The sequence below is a fragment of the Felis catus genome, chromosome F2 (assembly GCF_018350175.1).
Source record: "Felis catus isolate Fca126 chromosome F2, F.catus_Fca126_mat1.0, whole genome shotgun sequence".
In the NCBI taxonomy this organism is placed as follows: Eukaryota; Metazoa; Chordata; class Mammalia; order Carnivora; family Felidae; genus Felis; species Felis catus.
In genome coordinates this window covers 23,332,149-23,350,270 of record NC_058385.1, presented here as the reverse complement: position 1 = coordinate 23,350,270, position 18,122 = coordinate 23,332,149, and the positions used below count along the sequence as shown (strand labels likewise).

Genomic DNA, 18,122 nt, shown 5'->3' with positions numbered 1-18,122 from the left:
TTTCATTAGAATTTTCTGTCTACATGGAGGAGTTTTCAGGTGTCTGGCTTTTACCAATAGGTAGAGATAACTGCCATTTACTGAGATGTGGAGGAATGGAGAAGACAGACTTGGAGTGGGAATTAGGACTTCAGCATAAACACGTAAGGCATCCAAAGGAGCTGTCAAGTGTGAGTTTGACATAGAAGACTGGACCTCAGAGGAGAGATCTAAATTAGAGAGGTAAATGCAGGAGCTGACTGCATAATCAGTGCCCCACAAGTCCCTGCTCTACCAGGCCTCTCATTACCTCTCTGATTTCATCTACTGTCCCCACCATGCCAACTCTGCTCCAGCCACCTTGGCCATATTTTCCAAATGAGTCATCCATACTCATATTTTAGAGTTATATTTATTTTTTATTCCCTCTTTATTAAAGTCTGTTGAAATCTTTTCAGTCATGCCCCTTTTATGCCACTCTAGTTAAAAATGCACCCCACCTCCTCACTCTGACATTCCTAGTTTCTTGCCCTGCTTTTTCCTCTGTACCACTTAGTGTTATCTGTACTAGCTTTGTGTGGCTGTAGTATGTAAAACAAAGAGGAGCAATGATGCTAAGCTGGAGAGGGTAGGCAAAGGTTAGATCCTCCAGGGCTCTCCTAAAGACCAGTAGGAGATGCAGATTTTAAGGAGGAGGAAATGTGGCCACTTGTGCATTGAGAAGCAATAGAAGGGTAAAAGTGGTTATGGATAGATCAAGTCGGAGACAATTGCATTAGAATAAAAACAAAAGGAAAAGGAAAACGTTTAATGATCCAAGCACGTTGCTAGGTTGAAGAAATAAGGGTGGTAGAGAATGATTCTGTCTCCCACTTAAGGAATTGAATCTAGAAGGTTAGAAAGATGATTTCAATCTAAGTACTCTGAAAGAGGAAGGTCAGATTATTCTGGGAGCAGATGGTTCTGATTTTGTTTTTAGACAGTTCAGATTTGTAAACCTGAATTTAGTATTTGAACAGCTTTCACAGAATTACTACTTAGAAATAGTCTCATAGTTTTAAAATTTAGAACCTAGGGGACGTTAATAAGGAAGTACTGCTCAAACAAAGTAATTGAGTGAGCTTTGAGAGCACTAAATCAGATCAAAGGATTTATTTACTGTAGGACTTCTCCAAGAACTCATGATCTGTCCTAGAAATGTGTATAATGTGTATCATTTCCCAAAGTTGTTTGGCCATGGATCCTGTTAAGTTAATGAATCGTCTGTGGATACAGAACAGACTTTAGGGAACGCTAGCTTTGTGATTTGCTCAAGATCTTAACAATTAGCTAAAAGTAAGTTACCATAGGGGCGCCTGGTTAAGTGTCAGACTTTGGCTCAGGTCATGATCTCGCAGTTTGTGAGTTCGAACCCTGTGTCTGGCTCTGTGCTGACAGCTCAGAGCCTGGAGCCTGCTTGGGATTCTGTGTCTCCCTCTCATTCTGCCCCTCCCCTACTCACGCCTCTGTCTCTTTCTGCCTCTTTCTCTCTAAAGTAAAAAAAAAAAAAAAAAAAAAAAATTAAAAAAAAGTAAGTTACCATAACACAATTTCCTTGACTGTGTCCTATGATTTTTCTAAGACATTTTAGTGTTACACATAGAACATCAGGAAGTATGAAACTGCCAGTATTCTTGTGGCCAAATTTTAATACTATCTTATATGTGGGGTGAATGAAATTCATAGTTTGGCATAAATATAGGTAATAATCCTGTATAGTTCAAGGGACAAATCTTATACAGAATCTATGTGAAATTTGTGACCCATGAATGTGTAACGAAATAACACTTCACCGTCTCTTTAAAACCTCTTTTTTGTGGCTTTGAAATATTAAGAATACTTCATTTTAGCTTTCTTAGCTTTGGTTCAGTCATTATTTTGGCAGATAATGCTATTTTAGAACTTAGTATATTGCAAAAATAATGGTATAGTAAAAATGTGACATTATTTATATTCTATTAAAAAGAGCATTTAGAAAGTATTACTAATAAGCACTTTTCCTATACCTCTAGATCAAGGGTTGGCACACTACAGCTCCTGGGGCCAAATCCAACCTGCTGCCTGTTTTTGTATATTCCACAATCTAAGATTCTACTTTTAAAAATCATTGAAACAAATCAACAGAATAATAATATCTTGTGATGTGTGAAAATTATATGAAATTTAGATTTCAGTAACCATAAATAAAGTTTTACTGGAGTACAGCCATACTCCTTCATTTATGTACTGTCTATGGCTCCTTTCACACTATAACAGCAGTGTTGAGTAGGTGTGACAGAAACCGTATGGCCTGCAAAGTCTGAAATATTTACTATCTGGCTCTTTTTAGAACAAGTTTGCAGACCTTGGTCTAGATTAATGGGTAATAGAGTTTATGGTGTTATTTTATAAGTTTGAATATATGAAATACAGGGAACTGTTTTATGTATATCCCATTCTCTAAATAAATATTTTCTAACAATTTCCATTAATTTTTCCCTGCTGGTTCTCTTCTTCATTTCTTTTCTCTGCTATAAGATACATGTTTTATTTCAATTTCAATTAATTTCCTTCCTTTTTGCATTTGATCAGTAAAACAGTATATAGTGTCCTATATTGTGACAGGAAGCACATGGATTTGAGGAGCATTTGTAGAATAATCAGAAATTTGGAATAATTGTATGTTTTCTCCATATACTTGATTTGTGGGGAAAACTTTTATATTTGAAGTTGACTTTGATTAAAGTTTTTTTTTTTTAAATAATGATTTCAAATGATCATATAAGCAGCAGAATAGTACCCTTATTGGATTTAGCTGACCCAAAGAATCAGTAATTGATTTTTTTCCCCAACACAACTAGAGTGAATAGACTACTTCACCTCTTTGATTTGAATGTTGCTACTAGTTTAATTTTAAGATTCTATTATATATTCTGTTCAGTAGCCCTCTTCTTGTCTCTTAAGACAATTCATTTCATTTTTTTGTTTCCAAATATAGGAATGGTTTTACAGATGAATTTATTTCTTTTTATAAATTTTATGGTTTGTTAGAAGTAAAAGTAATGTATGCCTTGTTCTAAGTTATGTAAAATATGAAGTTAAGAAGTAGCTTGAGATATGTAAATACCGCTAACGTGCTTCAACATGTCCTTTTCAATACAATATTTAGTTTCATTTGTGATACAGAAATTTATTTTCATCCTGAGTCATCTGAGGTTGTAGAGAATAGGTACTAGGAATGGCTCATTAATCCCTCACTATTAACACTTCACTTATGAGGAAGAAAACTAGCTGAATGTACCTAGGCTTCCATAGTTTTCATTTTAGCATCTTATTGCTTTCACAGATTTTTTCATAATAAATTCTCCTTGTTATTACAGATGAAACTAGGATCATATCCTCCCTTCAAAGAGGGAGAGCATAGAAACATTATTCACAGTGTCCATGATTAAAGAATTTCTGAGTATTCACTAATTGTGGTCTTACTCCTTTGTTGGTGTAGGTATAAAGATAAATTGATTAAAATACAGTATTAAAGTAGATTGGTAAGTGGATTTAAAACTCAGAGGAATCCAAAACCTACAGGAAATAGTAAAATTCATGTCATCACATAGAAAAGATTTTCTATATTAAACTGTAACACCAAGATGGATACATTGTAAATAATATCGCTTGAACTTTATGTAAAAAGAGTTTGAAATTCTACTTTTTTTTTTTTTTGCACCAGAATAACAGTTAAAATTTATATCAACTTTTAGGAATTAAACAACATATTGTGGTATTTTCTTATGGAAATCATTTGTATGTTCAACAAATACTTTTTGTGTTCTCAGAGGTGGTTAATTTCATTCCATTTGCCCAGGAGTGTCACAGGTACCCAAATGAAGAGTTTTTAAAATAAATAAGCTATGAGATGTTTAAGAATACTTTGAAAAATACTAAGTCTAGAATTTTAGTGGATGTAACTGTGTTAAACTTCCAGTGAAAATAAGATAAAAATAGAGAGGTATGCAAACCATAAGAGACTCTTATACAGAGAACAAACTGAGGGCTGCTGGAGGGGGCAGGTGCAGTGATGGGCTAAATGGGTGATTAGCAATAAGGAGGGAACTTGTTGGGATGAGCACTGGGTGTTATATGTAAGTGATGAATCACTAAATTCTACTCCTGAAGCCATTATTACACTATATGTTAACTAACTTAGATTTAAATTCACAAAATTGCAATTATATTTGAAGCTACTCTGATGGACTAAATCTTTTTTAAAAATAGTATTTCAAAGGACTCAAGTAGTATTTTTACTGTATGTAGTTGGCTTAATTAATCAAAAAGTGATTAAAATATCAGTACCTGCAATACTATTCTCCCTTGGGATAGAATAGCTGTTACTTGAAAAAAAGAGGAGAATCTTTTTCTTTTCTTTTTATTTATTATTATTTTTTAATGTTTATTTTTGAGAGAAAGAGAGAGAGAGAGAGAGAGAGAGAGAGAGAGAGAGGGAGGGGGGAGGGGCAGAGAGAGATGGAAACACAACTTATATTCTATATTCTATATATATTCTATTCTCTCTATATATTTATATTCCATATAGTACACAATTTTAAAAACTTGAATGTTATGCCACCCCTGCATTCCAGTACCTATTCTGCCCTTGCTAGTTTCATGTGTATCCTTTTAGGATATTCTCTAGCTGTATGTACTTTAAGTATCATTCTGTAATAGTCTCCTTAATCTCTCTCTTTTTTTTTTTAAGTTTTTATTTATTTTAGAGAGAGAGTGAGAGCAAGCAGGGGAGGGAAGCACAGAGAGAGAGAGGAGGGAGGGAAGCACAGAGCAAGCACAGAGAGAGAGAGAGAGTGGGGGGTGAGAGGGAGAGAGGGAATCCCAAGCAGGCTCCCCACTGCCAGCATGGAGCCCATTGTGGAGCTTGAACCCACGAATTGTGAGATCATGACCTGAGCTGAAATCAAGAGTTGGATACTTAACTGACTGAGCTACCCAGGCACCCTCAATCTCTTTTTTAAATTTGAAATATGCCTTAAAAGATCATTCTGTATTAAAAAAATTTTTTTTAATGTTTAATTTTGAGAGAGAGAGAGTGCAGGTGGGGAAGGAGTAGAGAGAGGGAGACAGAATCCAAAGCAGTCTCCACTGTCAGCACAAAGCCAGATGTGGGGCTGGAACCCACGAACCATGAGAACATGACCTGGGCTGAAACCAAGAGTCAGACACTTAACCGACTGAGCCACCCAGGTACCCCATAGATCATTCCATATTAGTATATAAAGAGCTACATCATCTTTTCTAACTTCAGTATGAAAATTCAGGAACCTATAACAATATAGGTCTATTTAATGCCTCAGCACATCTGTTATACTGTAGTTGTCATTTGTTTACATACATTATGAACCTCATAATGTCATAATTTTGGCTTAGTCTATATGTCTTAAAGAAAATAAAGGAAAAAATAGTCTTTCATAAATATTCACAAATTTACCATACCTCATACATCTGTTCCTATCTGAAGAGGTAGGTTTCCATCTAGCTTTACTTCCCTTCAGCCCAAACATCCTTTAGAATTTCTGGTAGTACAAGTCTGCTGGTAATGGATTCTTTTAATTTTCATTAACCGAAAATATCTTTATTTTGCCTTCATTTTTGAAGGATATTTTCAATGAATATAGAATTATAAGTTTTCAGGTTTTTTTACTTACAGCACTTTAAAGATTTTCCAGTGTCATAATATGTCTTAGGTCTTATGGCCTCTTTTTTTTTTTTTCTCATGAGAGGTCAGCCATTTAATAAATAAGTAAATATAAATAAATACCTTAACTCACCAAAAAAAGGGAAGTCAACCATTATTGGAATTTTTGTTCCCTTCATGCAATGTCATTTTGGCTTTTAGCAGTTCAAGTATAATGTGCCTTTGTGGTTTCCTTTATAGTAACGTAGCTCACTGAACTTATTGACTTTGTAAGCATGTCTTTAACCAAAAGATTTTTTTTAGCCTTTATGTCTTTTAATATTTTTCTGCCTTCTTTTTTTTCACTTCTCTCCATCTGTTAGACATTTTAATATTATCTCACAGGTGCCTAAGGCTCCATTCATTTTTTTCAATCTTTTTCCGTCTCTGTTCTTTGGTTTGTATAATTTCTATTGATTAACCTTGACTCCTTTGTCATCCTCTCTCTGTTATTATGCCTAGCTAGTGAAATTAAAATTGGAATATATTTAGTTGGCTCTAGCCATATATATGGCTAGAATTTCCATTTAGCCTTTCATTTTGTAGTTTCTGTCCTCTGATAAGATTTCCCGTACATTTATTCATTAAGAGCATATATTCTTTTATATTTTTGAGCACAGTGTAGCTGTTTGCTAATTCTAACATCTGGGTCATTTCAGGGTTGCTTCTGTTGATTGTCTTTTATCATGAGAATGGATCATTTTTTTTCCTACTTCTTCATATATTTAGTAATTTTGGATTGTATTCTTGACATTGTAAATTGGCTAGAAACTGGATTTTGTGATGTCCGTCTGAAGTATAGCGAACAGTTTTTTAAGCAGGCAGTTAATTTGGCTGAAGCCTACCAACAAAGTGTGTGTGTGTGTGTGTGTGTGTGTGTGTGTGTGTGTATGTATATGTAAATATGTAAAAAAAATATATATATATATATATTTGCTCAAATTTTTATCTCTTACCTGTGTTGTTTAGAGTCTGTCCTATGCCTGTGTAGTTCAAACATCAGGTAGAGATTTGGGCAGAGTTTTATACACAGAATTTGGGGCTCTTCCTTTCTAGATCTGTTATTTCTAAGATTTTCTCCTTCATTTCCTATTGACCTTGGTTGCTTTGAACCTTATCTCTGGGCCTTCAGGCTAGTAAGGCTTTTCTGTTGGCACTTTAGCTGCTCCATATGGAACAGACTGGACCCTCCCTAAAGTTTAAGCTGTTAAAAAAAAAAAAGAGAGAGAAACTCATTCTGTGCTGTTCCTTTTTCCAGTGTTATTCCCACTGCCCTCCCCCCCCCACACACCCCAGTATCTGCCTGTTTTGTTTACTCTTCAGTGCCTTCGGATGATTGTTTTTTTGTATTTTGCTGAGAATTTATAGTGTCCCATAAAGGATTGGTCTAATTAGAATTTAGTCATCCTGAAAACAGGATAGCAGCTTACTTTAAGAACTGTTTAATATTTCCCTGTCTAACTTATTCTATAATTTATTTAACCAATTCTGTATTCATGGACATTTAGTTGTCTCTAATGTTTTTCTGTAACAATGTTGCAGTATATATCTTTGCACAAATCTATCTATCTATCTATCTATCTATCTATCTATCTATCTATCTATCCAAGATTTTATTTAAATTCAAGTTAGTTAACATATAGTATAGTATTGGTTTCAGGAGCAGAATTTAGTGATTTATTACTTACATATAACACCTAGTGCTCATCCCAACAAGTGCCCTCATTAATGCCCATCACCTATTTAGCCCATTTCCCCCGCCTTCCAGCAACCCTTAGTGTTTCTCTATAGTTAAGAGTTTTATGGTTTGCCTCTCTCTCTTGTTTTATCTTATTTTTCCTTCCGTTCCCCAGTGTTCATCTGTTCATCTGTTTTGTCTTAAATGCTCCATATGAGTGAAGTCATATGGTATTTGTTTTATATCTGATTGATTTATTTCACTTTGCATAAATATACTCTAGTTCCATCCACCTTGTTGCACATGGCAAGATTTCATTCTTTTTGGTCGCCAAGTAATATTCCAGCACACGCGCACGTGTGTGTGTGTGTGTGTGTGTGTGTGTGTGTGTGTGTGTGTGTATACACCACATCTTCTTTATCCATTCATCAGTTTGGGCTCTTTCCATAATTTAGCTATTGTTGATAGTGCTGTTATAAATATTGGAGTCTTTGCACATACATTTAGCCATGTGTGAGACATTCTTATAGGTACTTCAGATACATCAATAAATAAAATAGACATTTTTACTCTGATGAAACTTACATTCTAGTTGGGTGAGATGGATAATAAAAAATAAATACAGGCGTGCCTGGGTAGCTCCGTCAGTTAAACATCTGACTCTTGATTTCAGCTCAGGTCATGATCTCACGGTTCATGAGATTGAGCCCTGCATTGGGCTCTGTGCTGACAGCACGGAGCCTGCTTGGGATTCTCTGTCTCCCTTTCTCTCTGCCCTTCCCTCACTCATACTTCTCTCTCTCTCTCTCAAAATAAATATACATTAAAAATAAATATAATAAATGTTTTGTAGTAGATTCAAAAGTAAGAAGTACTGTGGACAAATGGAAAGTAGAGTAGAAGAAAAAGGATGAAGATTACAGTTGTAAATAGGGAGATCTTATTGAAAAGGTGAGATTTGAGCAAGACTCTAAGGAGAGCAAGTGAGTTTTGAGAATGCTGTGGGAGAGGCAAGAGATTAGCCACTGCAAAGTCCCTAAGTGGAAACATGTCTGGTGAGTTTGAGGAGCAGGAAGGAGGCCAGTGTGGTTGGAGTGGAATAAGTGTTGAATGGTGTGATTGAAGTCATTGATACGGTGTGGAGCCAGACCTGTGTAAAGCTGTATTAGGCCGATGGAAGGATGTTGTCTTTTATTCTGGATGAGATGTAGAAGCATTGCAGTTTTGAGCAAAACAGAAACATGATCAGACTTACATTTTGAAAGGCTCACTTTGGTGCTAAGAGAACAGTTAGGAGGTTATTATGATAATCCAGACTAGAGATGGAGCTATTTTGAATCTTTTGGGGCTTTTTGGCAACATAATTAGGTGAAAAATAATACCTTTTTGGCATTTTAATTTGTATTTCTTTATGAATCAAGTTGATCATCTTCTCTTATATATATGAGTCATTTTTTCTGTGAGTTGTGAAGTTATAATTTTTGCTTATTTTTCTATTGATTTAACAGTCTTTTTCACACAGATTTGTGTAAGTCAGCTGATTTTACTGTGTAGCCAAGGATGAACACTATAGATTTAGTCTGTCCTCAGTATATCGTGCAGCTGCCTCAAGGTCATTGGTCATGCCAAACATTGAAAAGTACCTGGAGCCAACTGTAACTAGGTGCATCCACTCTTAGACCTTCCCCAGTCAGATCCCACATGCATCTGTTTACTTTTTTTTTTTTTTAACAAACTAACACAACATGTTTATTTGTGTATGAAGCATTTCCCCAACCTTTTAACATGAAATCACATCTATGTGATTAACATCTACGGCAGTATATCCCCAAAGTAATATGCATACCTGGATTAATTCTAGACATTTATGTAAAACAAATATGAAAATTTATACTTTAATAGTTAATGGATTTGTTTAATTGTATAAAGATGACTTAAACATCAAATTTATCTTTTCACAGACATTGCTTTATCTGAGACAGAGTTAAAAAGAATTTCATCTTGCCCATCCTTTTATTTTGGACTCCCCCTGCTCCTGCAAACTAAGAGCCTGGTCCTTGCTGGTCCAGTCTTCCCCCTCCTAATCTCACTCTCGCATCGAGAGGGCCGTCGTAATGCAGTGTACTGGTAGTCAGTCTACCTTCATTTGCAGTCTGGCTCCACCTACACCAAGTTGTGTAACCTCTCTGTTCTTCAGTTTCCTCAGCTATAAAAATGGGAATAATAGCGGTATTTACCACTTAGGGCTACTGTGAGAATTCGATGAGTTGCTGTTTGTGCAGTACTGGAATATAGCAAGCTCAATGTGAGCTGTTATTACTCTCTCAGTTCACAGCCATGAGTTGGACTCCTTTTAAGTGCTAGGTATCATGCCACATACAAGACACGAGGGCTACAGTGAATAAGACTCCCTTTTCCCCGTGCATGAGCAGAAAGCAGTCCCTTCACAGCCTTCCTAGAGCACTGCTCCCAGAATAATATGTGAGTCATTTACTCTAAACTGTTTGCTTTATTAAAGAAAGTATATGGTCTAATACAACATTCACAGACATTTGCAGCGGGTCCTGCCTTTCTTAGACTCAGGAAGTAAAAGAATACCCTTATTTTGATTTTATTAGAATTACATTTTGATAAAACAAGAGCCAAATGACAACTAAGATTATAAGTTTAGCTCTTCATTTAGTTGACTTCATCATAAGTTCACCAGCACTGAAGTGTTCAGTTTCTGGACAGAATTTCTTATGCATGTACGGAATGATTTTGCTTCCTGAGAGATCACCATGGTCATGCTCTTGTCAGTCTCGATCACTCTTCCTGCTTCGGCATTCTCAGGGTCTTGCAGTCTCAGGTTACATTGCAGATTTGTCTTCTTGTCTCAAAGAAGTGTCATCCTCTGCAAATAAGGTTGTAGAGTCTTATTTACAAGGCTTTCTTTTGTTCTCTTGAGTGACTTTTTAAGGAGAATAACAAAAAGAATAATAAAAATTTGCTCAAGATGCATTCTTACTTTACTCCCACGTGGGTCTCAAATTTTCGGAATTCTCTTTGTTGCTTCCTCAAATACTTCTGGAGCCTTATACACACTAGGTTTGAATGACTTTTTGATTTTGCTTGACATCCTTTCTTTAAGAATATATGGAAGGCTTTCTCCAAATCAATAAAGGCAGCAAGAGGTTTTTTACTGTACTGAACGTACTAGTTGTCTACGTATCTCATTTTAGAACAAAAATAAAACTATCTTGTGTTCTTACCTTCCCTAAATCCAAGTAAGTTCTTTATGTTGAGTTTCAGTAGTCTAATGTAATGTAATAAAACAATCTTAATATCATCAAGTATTTTTCACCCTTGTTTGCTTACACACTTTTCTCTCTCTTTTTCTCATCTCTCCTCTCTCATTGAGATAAAAATAAGCAACTTCAACTGTCTCACTATTCTCTTTCACCTTTGGGTCAGGTTTAGAATCTTAGGCCGTGATGTTTGGACTGTGTAATTATCTCAGGTATTATTCGCATCTTGGCTTATTGCTTTTTGCAGTTCGAGTTTCCTGGGAGCTTATTATTCATTAATTTCCCAGGCTTTTTCTTGGCCTCAGTTGGCAGAACCTTGACCCACTTGTTTTCTTTATTTCCTTATTATTTGTTGACATTCTCACATTCTCTGGTCAAGATGCACTTCTTCAAAGATAAATGAGTTACTAGACACCTACACTGTGGTTGACTGACAGTTCATAAAATAGTCTACAGAGATAGAACGTAACCTGAAACTGAAATAAATGTCCTTTAAGACATAAAGAGAATTTAAAAAGTTAAAGTTAACATTACTCATTATTTTACATTTAATTTATCTAAAGGTTTATTTAGTTGGTTTATACTGGTTTTCTTTTTTAAAAATATTTTTTTGGGGGGGGCGCAGAGCTCATGTGCACACATGCGCACAGGGCAGAGAGGAGAGACAGAATCTCAAGCAAACTCCCCACTGTCAAGGCAGAGCCTAATGTGTGGCTTGAACTCACAAACCAGGAGATCATGACCTGGGCTGAGATCAAGAGTCTGACATTCAACTGACTGAGCCACCCAGGGCCCCCTTACTGGTTTTCTTGATATCTGAACTTATCAAGGTATTTTCTGAACACTGCCTGATCTTTTGCAGTGTGTTGGCTTCTTGAATGATTGATGAGCCAAATGTTAGTTTTCCTAGGGAGCATGAAGTGGTCTCTCTGGGGTGATATAAGCACTGACCACAAATGCCACCAAGCATGGCAATTGAAAGGCTAGGGATCGGCTAGCGTTACTGTGGCCCTTTCCTGGACCTCTCCCAAGCAGACAGTACTGGAGCTAGTGGCATTGCCCCTAGGTTTGAGGAGCTGGTAACAAAGCCCCTAGGTTCTTTACAGGGAATAATAAAAAGCAGGAGAGGTGCTGAAGCATCATGGAAACATTGTGGGATGTTTAAGAAGGATGATGGATTTGTTGCCAAAAAAGAAGGAAGGCAAACAATCAGGATTTCCTACTATGATCTGATACAGTGTATAACTTGTCCAGGTTTACACGGCCAGTGAAGGACTGAGCTGTCCCTCCAACCCAGGATTAATATGTTTTCCAGGCTTATGCTTTTTCTGCTGTGCTGTGCTAACTCATGTGAACATCTGCTTTTTGGGAATAATAGGATATCATGACAGACTTATTTAAGAGTATTCTTAAGAGCTATTTTGCTCACTGGAAAGAATTTGCAGTGTGAGTAAAATGCATTCTCTAATTTATATTGTTAAAAGGAATCATAATCAGAGGTCAGAACTGTTAGCCTGTCATACTAAGTATTACTCAACCTATTTCCATGCATGGTAGTCAGACTGCCTGTCAGTGTCATGTTTTTACCAGTATTGTCTTGTTGCCATGATTTTGCCTCGGGTACAGGTATTTTGCCACAGGCAAAGATAAAGAGGTTTTGATGTTCTTAGCTTAGTGTACATCCTGGAATAAGATAGTTCACACTGACTTATTGATAAAAAGCATACCTAGATTATCTGCAGCAATACAGGAAAAGGAGAGCATAGATAATTGCAATCCAGATAGTATTCCCCAGAGGATTTGTGCAGGAAAAAAAATAAATTACTTTAAATTACTTAGCATTATCTCAAAGTAATTGTAGTTAAAAAAGTAGAAGAGTTTTCTAAAAGTCCCAGGTACTCTTTTATTTTGGCAAAAGTTACTTTTTATACTGCAAAAGGATCCAGGTAGTTGATCAGGTCCTTTTCCCCATTTCTTTGAAAAGTAGTATTGAGTCAGACAATGGTATTGGCTCCAAATGATCTGTATAATTCCAATTAATTGTCTGGTATGGATTATAATAAAATGTCAAGTGTATTACCAATAGCAGAAGGTATTTTTAAAATCCTTAAAAGATGATTATCAATAATTTGAGACTACTTGTATCACTTGAATCTGACAGCATATTTCCGTGTGGCAATTCTAGCTAATAAATTATGTTTGCGTGCTCGCTTCGGCAGCACATATACTAAAATTGGAACGATACAGAGAAGATTAGCATGGCCCCTGCGCAAGGATGACACGCAAATTCGTGAAGTGTTCCATATTTTTAAAGAAAAAAAAAATTATGTTTGCACTCTCAGCTTCTATGGAAGTCACCCAAAATTCTGCATTTAAAAAAAATGATTGTGCGAATATGAAACAAATGATTACACATTTGTTTAATCCATATGTTTAATTTTAATTGCAGGTGAGAGGATAAAATGTAGTTTATAAGTAATTAAGTGTATCTATTCCTTGGCACTTAGATGTTTAATTATGAATTTTATGATGTGTCGGAGCCAACATTTTCTTACAGAAATACAACTCAAGATTTAATATTGGGCAACAGTGGGAAAATGGGATTTAGTATGAAAATATTTGCTTTATGTAAACCATTTTATGAATGTAGCTAATGCATAAGTGAAGTCAAGCTGTAAAAACAATTAGCTGGGAAAATGCCAAGTTAAGTTTTTTATATTCCAATGAATATCTGTTAACTACACATTATTTATGCAAATGTACGACTAGATTTACTTAGATTCAGGTAAAAAAGACTAAGTACTAGAAGTATGCAATAAGTATAATTACCATTTACATCTCCAAACAAAGCACATTAATCTTTCTGCAGCACCGCTGATGTAATGTCTCCTTACTTTTGGGAGTATTTGAAGTGGGCAAGCATCCAAAGTTGATAGTGAATTCTGATCAGCAAAGGCACTGGAATAGATGTCTGGGCTGGACATTGTAACAAAGCGAGCCATTTCTAAAGCTCTTGGAAGATTCCACACAATCATCCATTGGAATCTCTTATTCTAGACATTACCAAAAAACCAATTTATTCAAAAAGGGTGTGAAACTTCTCCTAAAAATATAATCTGATATATTTGTGGGTTTTTTTTTTCATTTAAACTTCTTAAAAGCATGTTCTTTGGGGCTTAAGTTAATGAGGAAACAGAGGATTTAAAATATTTTCTGGAACCATTTTGTTGTTGAAAGGACTTGACAGATTCTTTGCACTAGTTTTCAAAGAACATTCTCAGACAACCCGTAACCAAAGATGATCTATTGATAGAATTAGATAATGAGAATCTTCTTACAATTCAAAGAAAAAATAAGCCATATTTTCTGTAATTTTCTCCAAAAAGTTTTTTTTTAAATCATTTGATTCCCCTACACCCATAATTTCCTTAAATTTAGGAGTCTGCCACTAGACTACTAGCATGTAGTATTTAGTGAAGACATATTAAAAACTTGAAATTTCTTTAAAACATTTTACTAATGTTTTTATAGTTCACAGGGCACTTCATATGCACACACACATATATATCTAACTGAAAATACACAGATATACTAGGATATTTCATGAAAAACACAATAAATTTCCTTCTGGTTTGCCACTTGAATAAGGTTGAGAAAGTTGATACAGACAAGATCTTTCATATCACTGATGAATCTTAGAGAAACTAAGTCCTCTTTCCCAAAGTGCTTATAGATAGTTTTTGGAGCTTAAATCCAATTGCTCTAAAAATCTAAAGATATCTTCCTCTATCCACACCATCTCTCAGTGTTTATTTACTCCAAGTTTATAAAAATACTTGATAAACATTTTTAATTATATTTAAAAATGTTAAGTAATTTTTATTACATTCAAGATAAAAATCTTCTAGTAGATTAAAGTAACCTGTAGAATACACAGACTCTTAACTAAGGCATAATACCTAAAACAGCATATCCCAAGGTGTGTTTCATAGAATACACATGATAATTCACGTTACCAAAAATATTTAGGAAACACTGTATAGTATATTTCTGTCTTGAAGCATTGCAGTACAAGCAACATAAAGCCTATGAGAAGACAAATTCATTAATCTTGTGTCTATATTAATAGATACCATGAAAATTAATCATGTCTGCAACACAAGAAGTTAGAAAAGGAATAACAAAGTAAGTCTGAAGGAGGAACATGAATGCATCAGTAGATTAATTAGAAAAACAGAAGACTAATAGAAGAAAACATGCAGAATCCAAGATCTTGTTCTTAGGAAGAACCAATATGTAATCTAATCAATGTGAGCAAGTATGAGTGAGAGCACAAATATGCAGAATGTAGTTGGACGGTAAGGGAAGCCTGACGCCTAGGAAATGACGATTCTCATAAAGGACTGTTTTGTTCAACTCAAGGAAGACTATTTCAGAATGAGGATAAACTGGGTGATTTTGTAGGAAAATATAAACTGCCAAAAAAGATCCATTGCTATAGAAGTGAAAGGACAAGTAGTCAAGTAGCCAATTACCATTACCTCCCCCTACCACCCTGAAGAAAAGCACTTGGCCTAGATGGTATCACAGAGAAATTTTATTGAACCTTTGAAAAATAGGAAACACATTATTTTGGGCAGTCAAAACTAGCCTGTCTAGCTCAACAGTGCCAGCTAAGACAAAACAAAACACAACAAGAAAGGCTAGAACTTCAGACCAATATTCTTTATAAAATAGCAGTGGAAAAATCCTAATTGAAATATTGGCAAATAGAATTTGGCAATTTATTGAAAGAATAACCACTGCAACCACGTGGGAATTATTCCAGGAATGCAAAATTATTTCACTATTAGAAATATGGTAATAAAATTCACTGTATTAAGAGATGAAAAGTAAAAATTACTAACTACACAGAGGCTGAAAAGGTATCTGAAAATTCATTCTTGACTTTGAAAACAATGTTATGAATACTGAATACTTCTTCAACATGATATAAACTATATACTCTGTTGATGCACACACACATACATGTACACATACACACACTCCCCTCCTATCCCAACCAAACCCAGTAGCCAGCCTTATGCTTAATAAGGGCATATTAGCCACATTTCCAGTAAAGTGAGAAGCAAGACAAAAGCATCCATTATCAACTGCTATTTAGTATTCTTTAAGGGGTGTGGCTTAATGCAGGGGAAAAAAAGAAAATTTGGAAAGAAATAGGAAAAATTACTTTTCTTGGCAGAAAAAATATAATTGTTTATTTGTAAAATTGCAAGAGAATCAACTAAACACCTACTAGAAGCATCAAGAGAATTCAGTAAGGGAGATGAGTGGCCAAGTTAGTATCCAGGAATCAAAGCCTTCATATTCACAAATGGGAAGGGGAGACGACCCACGGATCTTTAGCATGCGTGAAATCACTGAGGCTATTTGGTAATAATGTAGACTCCACCAAAGAGTCTGATTCAGTCAGCCTTGAATCTGGGTGGTAACAGTGTTCTAGACCCCACCAGGAGGACTCTGATGGTCTTTGTTTGTTTGTTTGTTTGTTTTTTTAATATGAAATTTATTGTCAAATTGGTTTCCATACAACACCCAGTGCTCATCCCAAAAGATGCTGTTCTCAATACCCATCCCCCACCCTCCCCTCCCTCCCACCCCCCATCAACCCTCAGTTTGTTCTCAGTTTTTAAGAGTCTCTTATGCTTTGGCTCTCTCCCTCTCTAACCTCTTTTTTTTTTTTTTTCTTTCCTTCCCCCATGGACTTCTGTTAAGTTTCTCTGATGGTCTTTGTGGGGGACCCACACTTTGAGAAATGCTACCCTGAGGAACCCACGCCCATTCCTGTGCCATCACTCCTACCTTACTGTTAGCTTCCACATCGCTGTGTGTGGTACCAGTTATTTACCTGTCTCAGATGGTATGCTGCGGTACCCAGAGGAATACAGCGGCAGCATACAGTGGAAGGAGGGCCCCCTCCCCTCCAGGTTGCTCCTCCAAGGACCCTTCTGTACAGTTACAAAGTGGAAGCACTTTCAAAATTTCAAAACTGCTCTGCTTGTCAGCCACTCACAGGAGGCACTCCTTGCTGCTTCTGCTACAAGCCATCTATCCAGTGGGATGGCAGGAATTGGGGTGGGGGCACGGCCCACTGTTACCTGTGCTCCCGGAAGACATGAGCAGAGCCTCCAGGGGGGTTGCAGCCACTGCTAACCTGCAGATTTCGTGGGGCTGTGTTTCCCTGGAGTTTCTCACTCATTCCCACCAGTCGCTTGTTACTTAATTCTCATGTTCTCTAGTACCTCCCAGCTTGAACACTGCTTATCAAAACTAACTGGTTAAGTTCATTTCCTCTGACTCTGCGCTTGTACCCAGGAAGCTACAGAAAAACAACTGTGCTGACTGGTCCCATGTTGAAATAGGGACCACAGTCCTTCAGTGGACTTTTAGCAGTGCCTGCAATCCTACTGTATTCTAGGTGGTTCAGCCTCCTGTTTTCAGAGAGGAGTTACCCAGACTATGCAGTGGCCTGCCAACTGCCTCTCTTTGGACAAACAGCAGCTAGAGACTTAATTCAGTAAGTCAGACCATGTCACTCCCCTGCTTAAAACCCTCTCTGATGGCTTCAATCACATGTGGAATCGAATTCTGACTTACCTGCCTGGCTACTTTTCAGACCTAGTTTCCTACCACTCGCCCCTTGACTCATTGCTATCCAGGTAGGAGAACACTTCCTGTTTTTAAAAAATGGCTGTATGTTACCTCTGCAGGGCCTTGGCACTTGCTATCTCATTTGCTTGGAACATTTTTTTTCCTCCAGGCATTCATATGCCTGGAATTCTCCCTCCATTCACCTCTTTATTCAAATGTCACTTCCTAAAGGCTCTCTTACTACTCTGTTCTCTTACTTTACTTTTCTTCTAACCCATCTTATCAGTTGCTACTGTTTTATTTGTTGATTGTCTCCTGAGGGCAGTCTACCATCCCTAGGGATTAAAACAGTCCCTGGCATGAATTAGGCCCTTAATAAATATTTGTTAAATTAATTTAATTCACATAGCCCCTGGCAGCCAAGCAAGGGCAGGAAGAAGACCAGGTCATTAATTTCTAAGAGTGCAAAAGGGAGGGATGCTGCTTGTGCCCTCCCCCAATTGGATAGGCTCATTTCTGGGAGTCTGCCAGGACTGTAAATAGGAGTAGGTGAAATCACCTAGGAAGACTCTTCTTGAGAAGATCGGATGCAAGGGAGAGTCAAGATTTTTTAAAAAAACTTTTTTTATTGAGGTAAAATGCACAATAATGTAAACATCATCTTTACTATTTTCAATTATACAATTCTGTATGCTATGAATTAGTACATTCACACTGTTGTACAACCACCACCACTGTCTAATTCCAGGACATTTCATCACCC

General features: G+C 36.4%; 1 protein-coding gene, 1 long non-coding RNA gene and 1 other non-coding gene across 19 annotated transcripts in view; 2 read left to right on the top strand and 1 right to left on the bottom strand.

The window, feature by feature from the left end:
• The window catches only part of STAU2 (staufen double-stranded RNA binding protein 2), a 311,608-nt gene that overhangs the window by 89,043 nt on the left and 204,443 nt on the right, over window positions 1–18,122 (top strand). The window lies entirely within an intron of this gene.
• On the bottom strand, window positions 9,908–17,016 carry LOC109496041. Its single transcript, XR_002151832.3, has 2 exons — window positions 16,867–17,016; window positions 9,908–10,311 (listed from the first exon to the last, which is right to left on the bottom strand). It is a non-coding gene; the product is annotated as an uncharacterized LOC109496041 (long non-coding RNA).
• On the top strand, window positions 12,909–13,015 carry LOC111558628. The gene has a single exon (XR_002739710.2). It is a non-coding gene; the product is annotated as a U6 spliceosomal RNA (small nuclear RNA).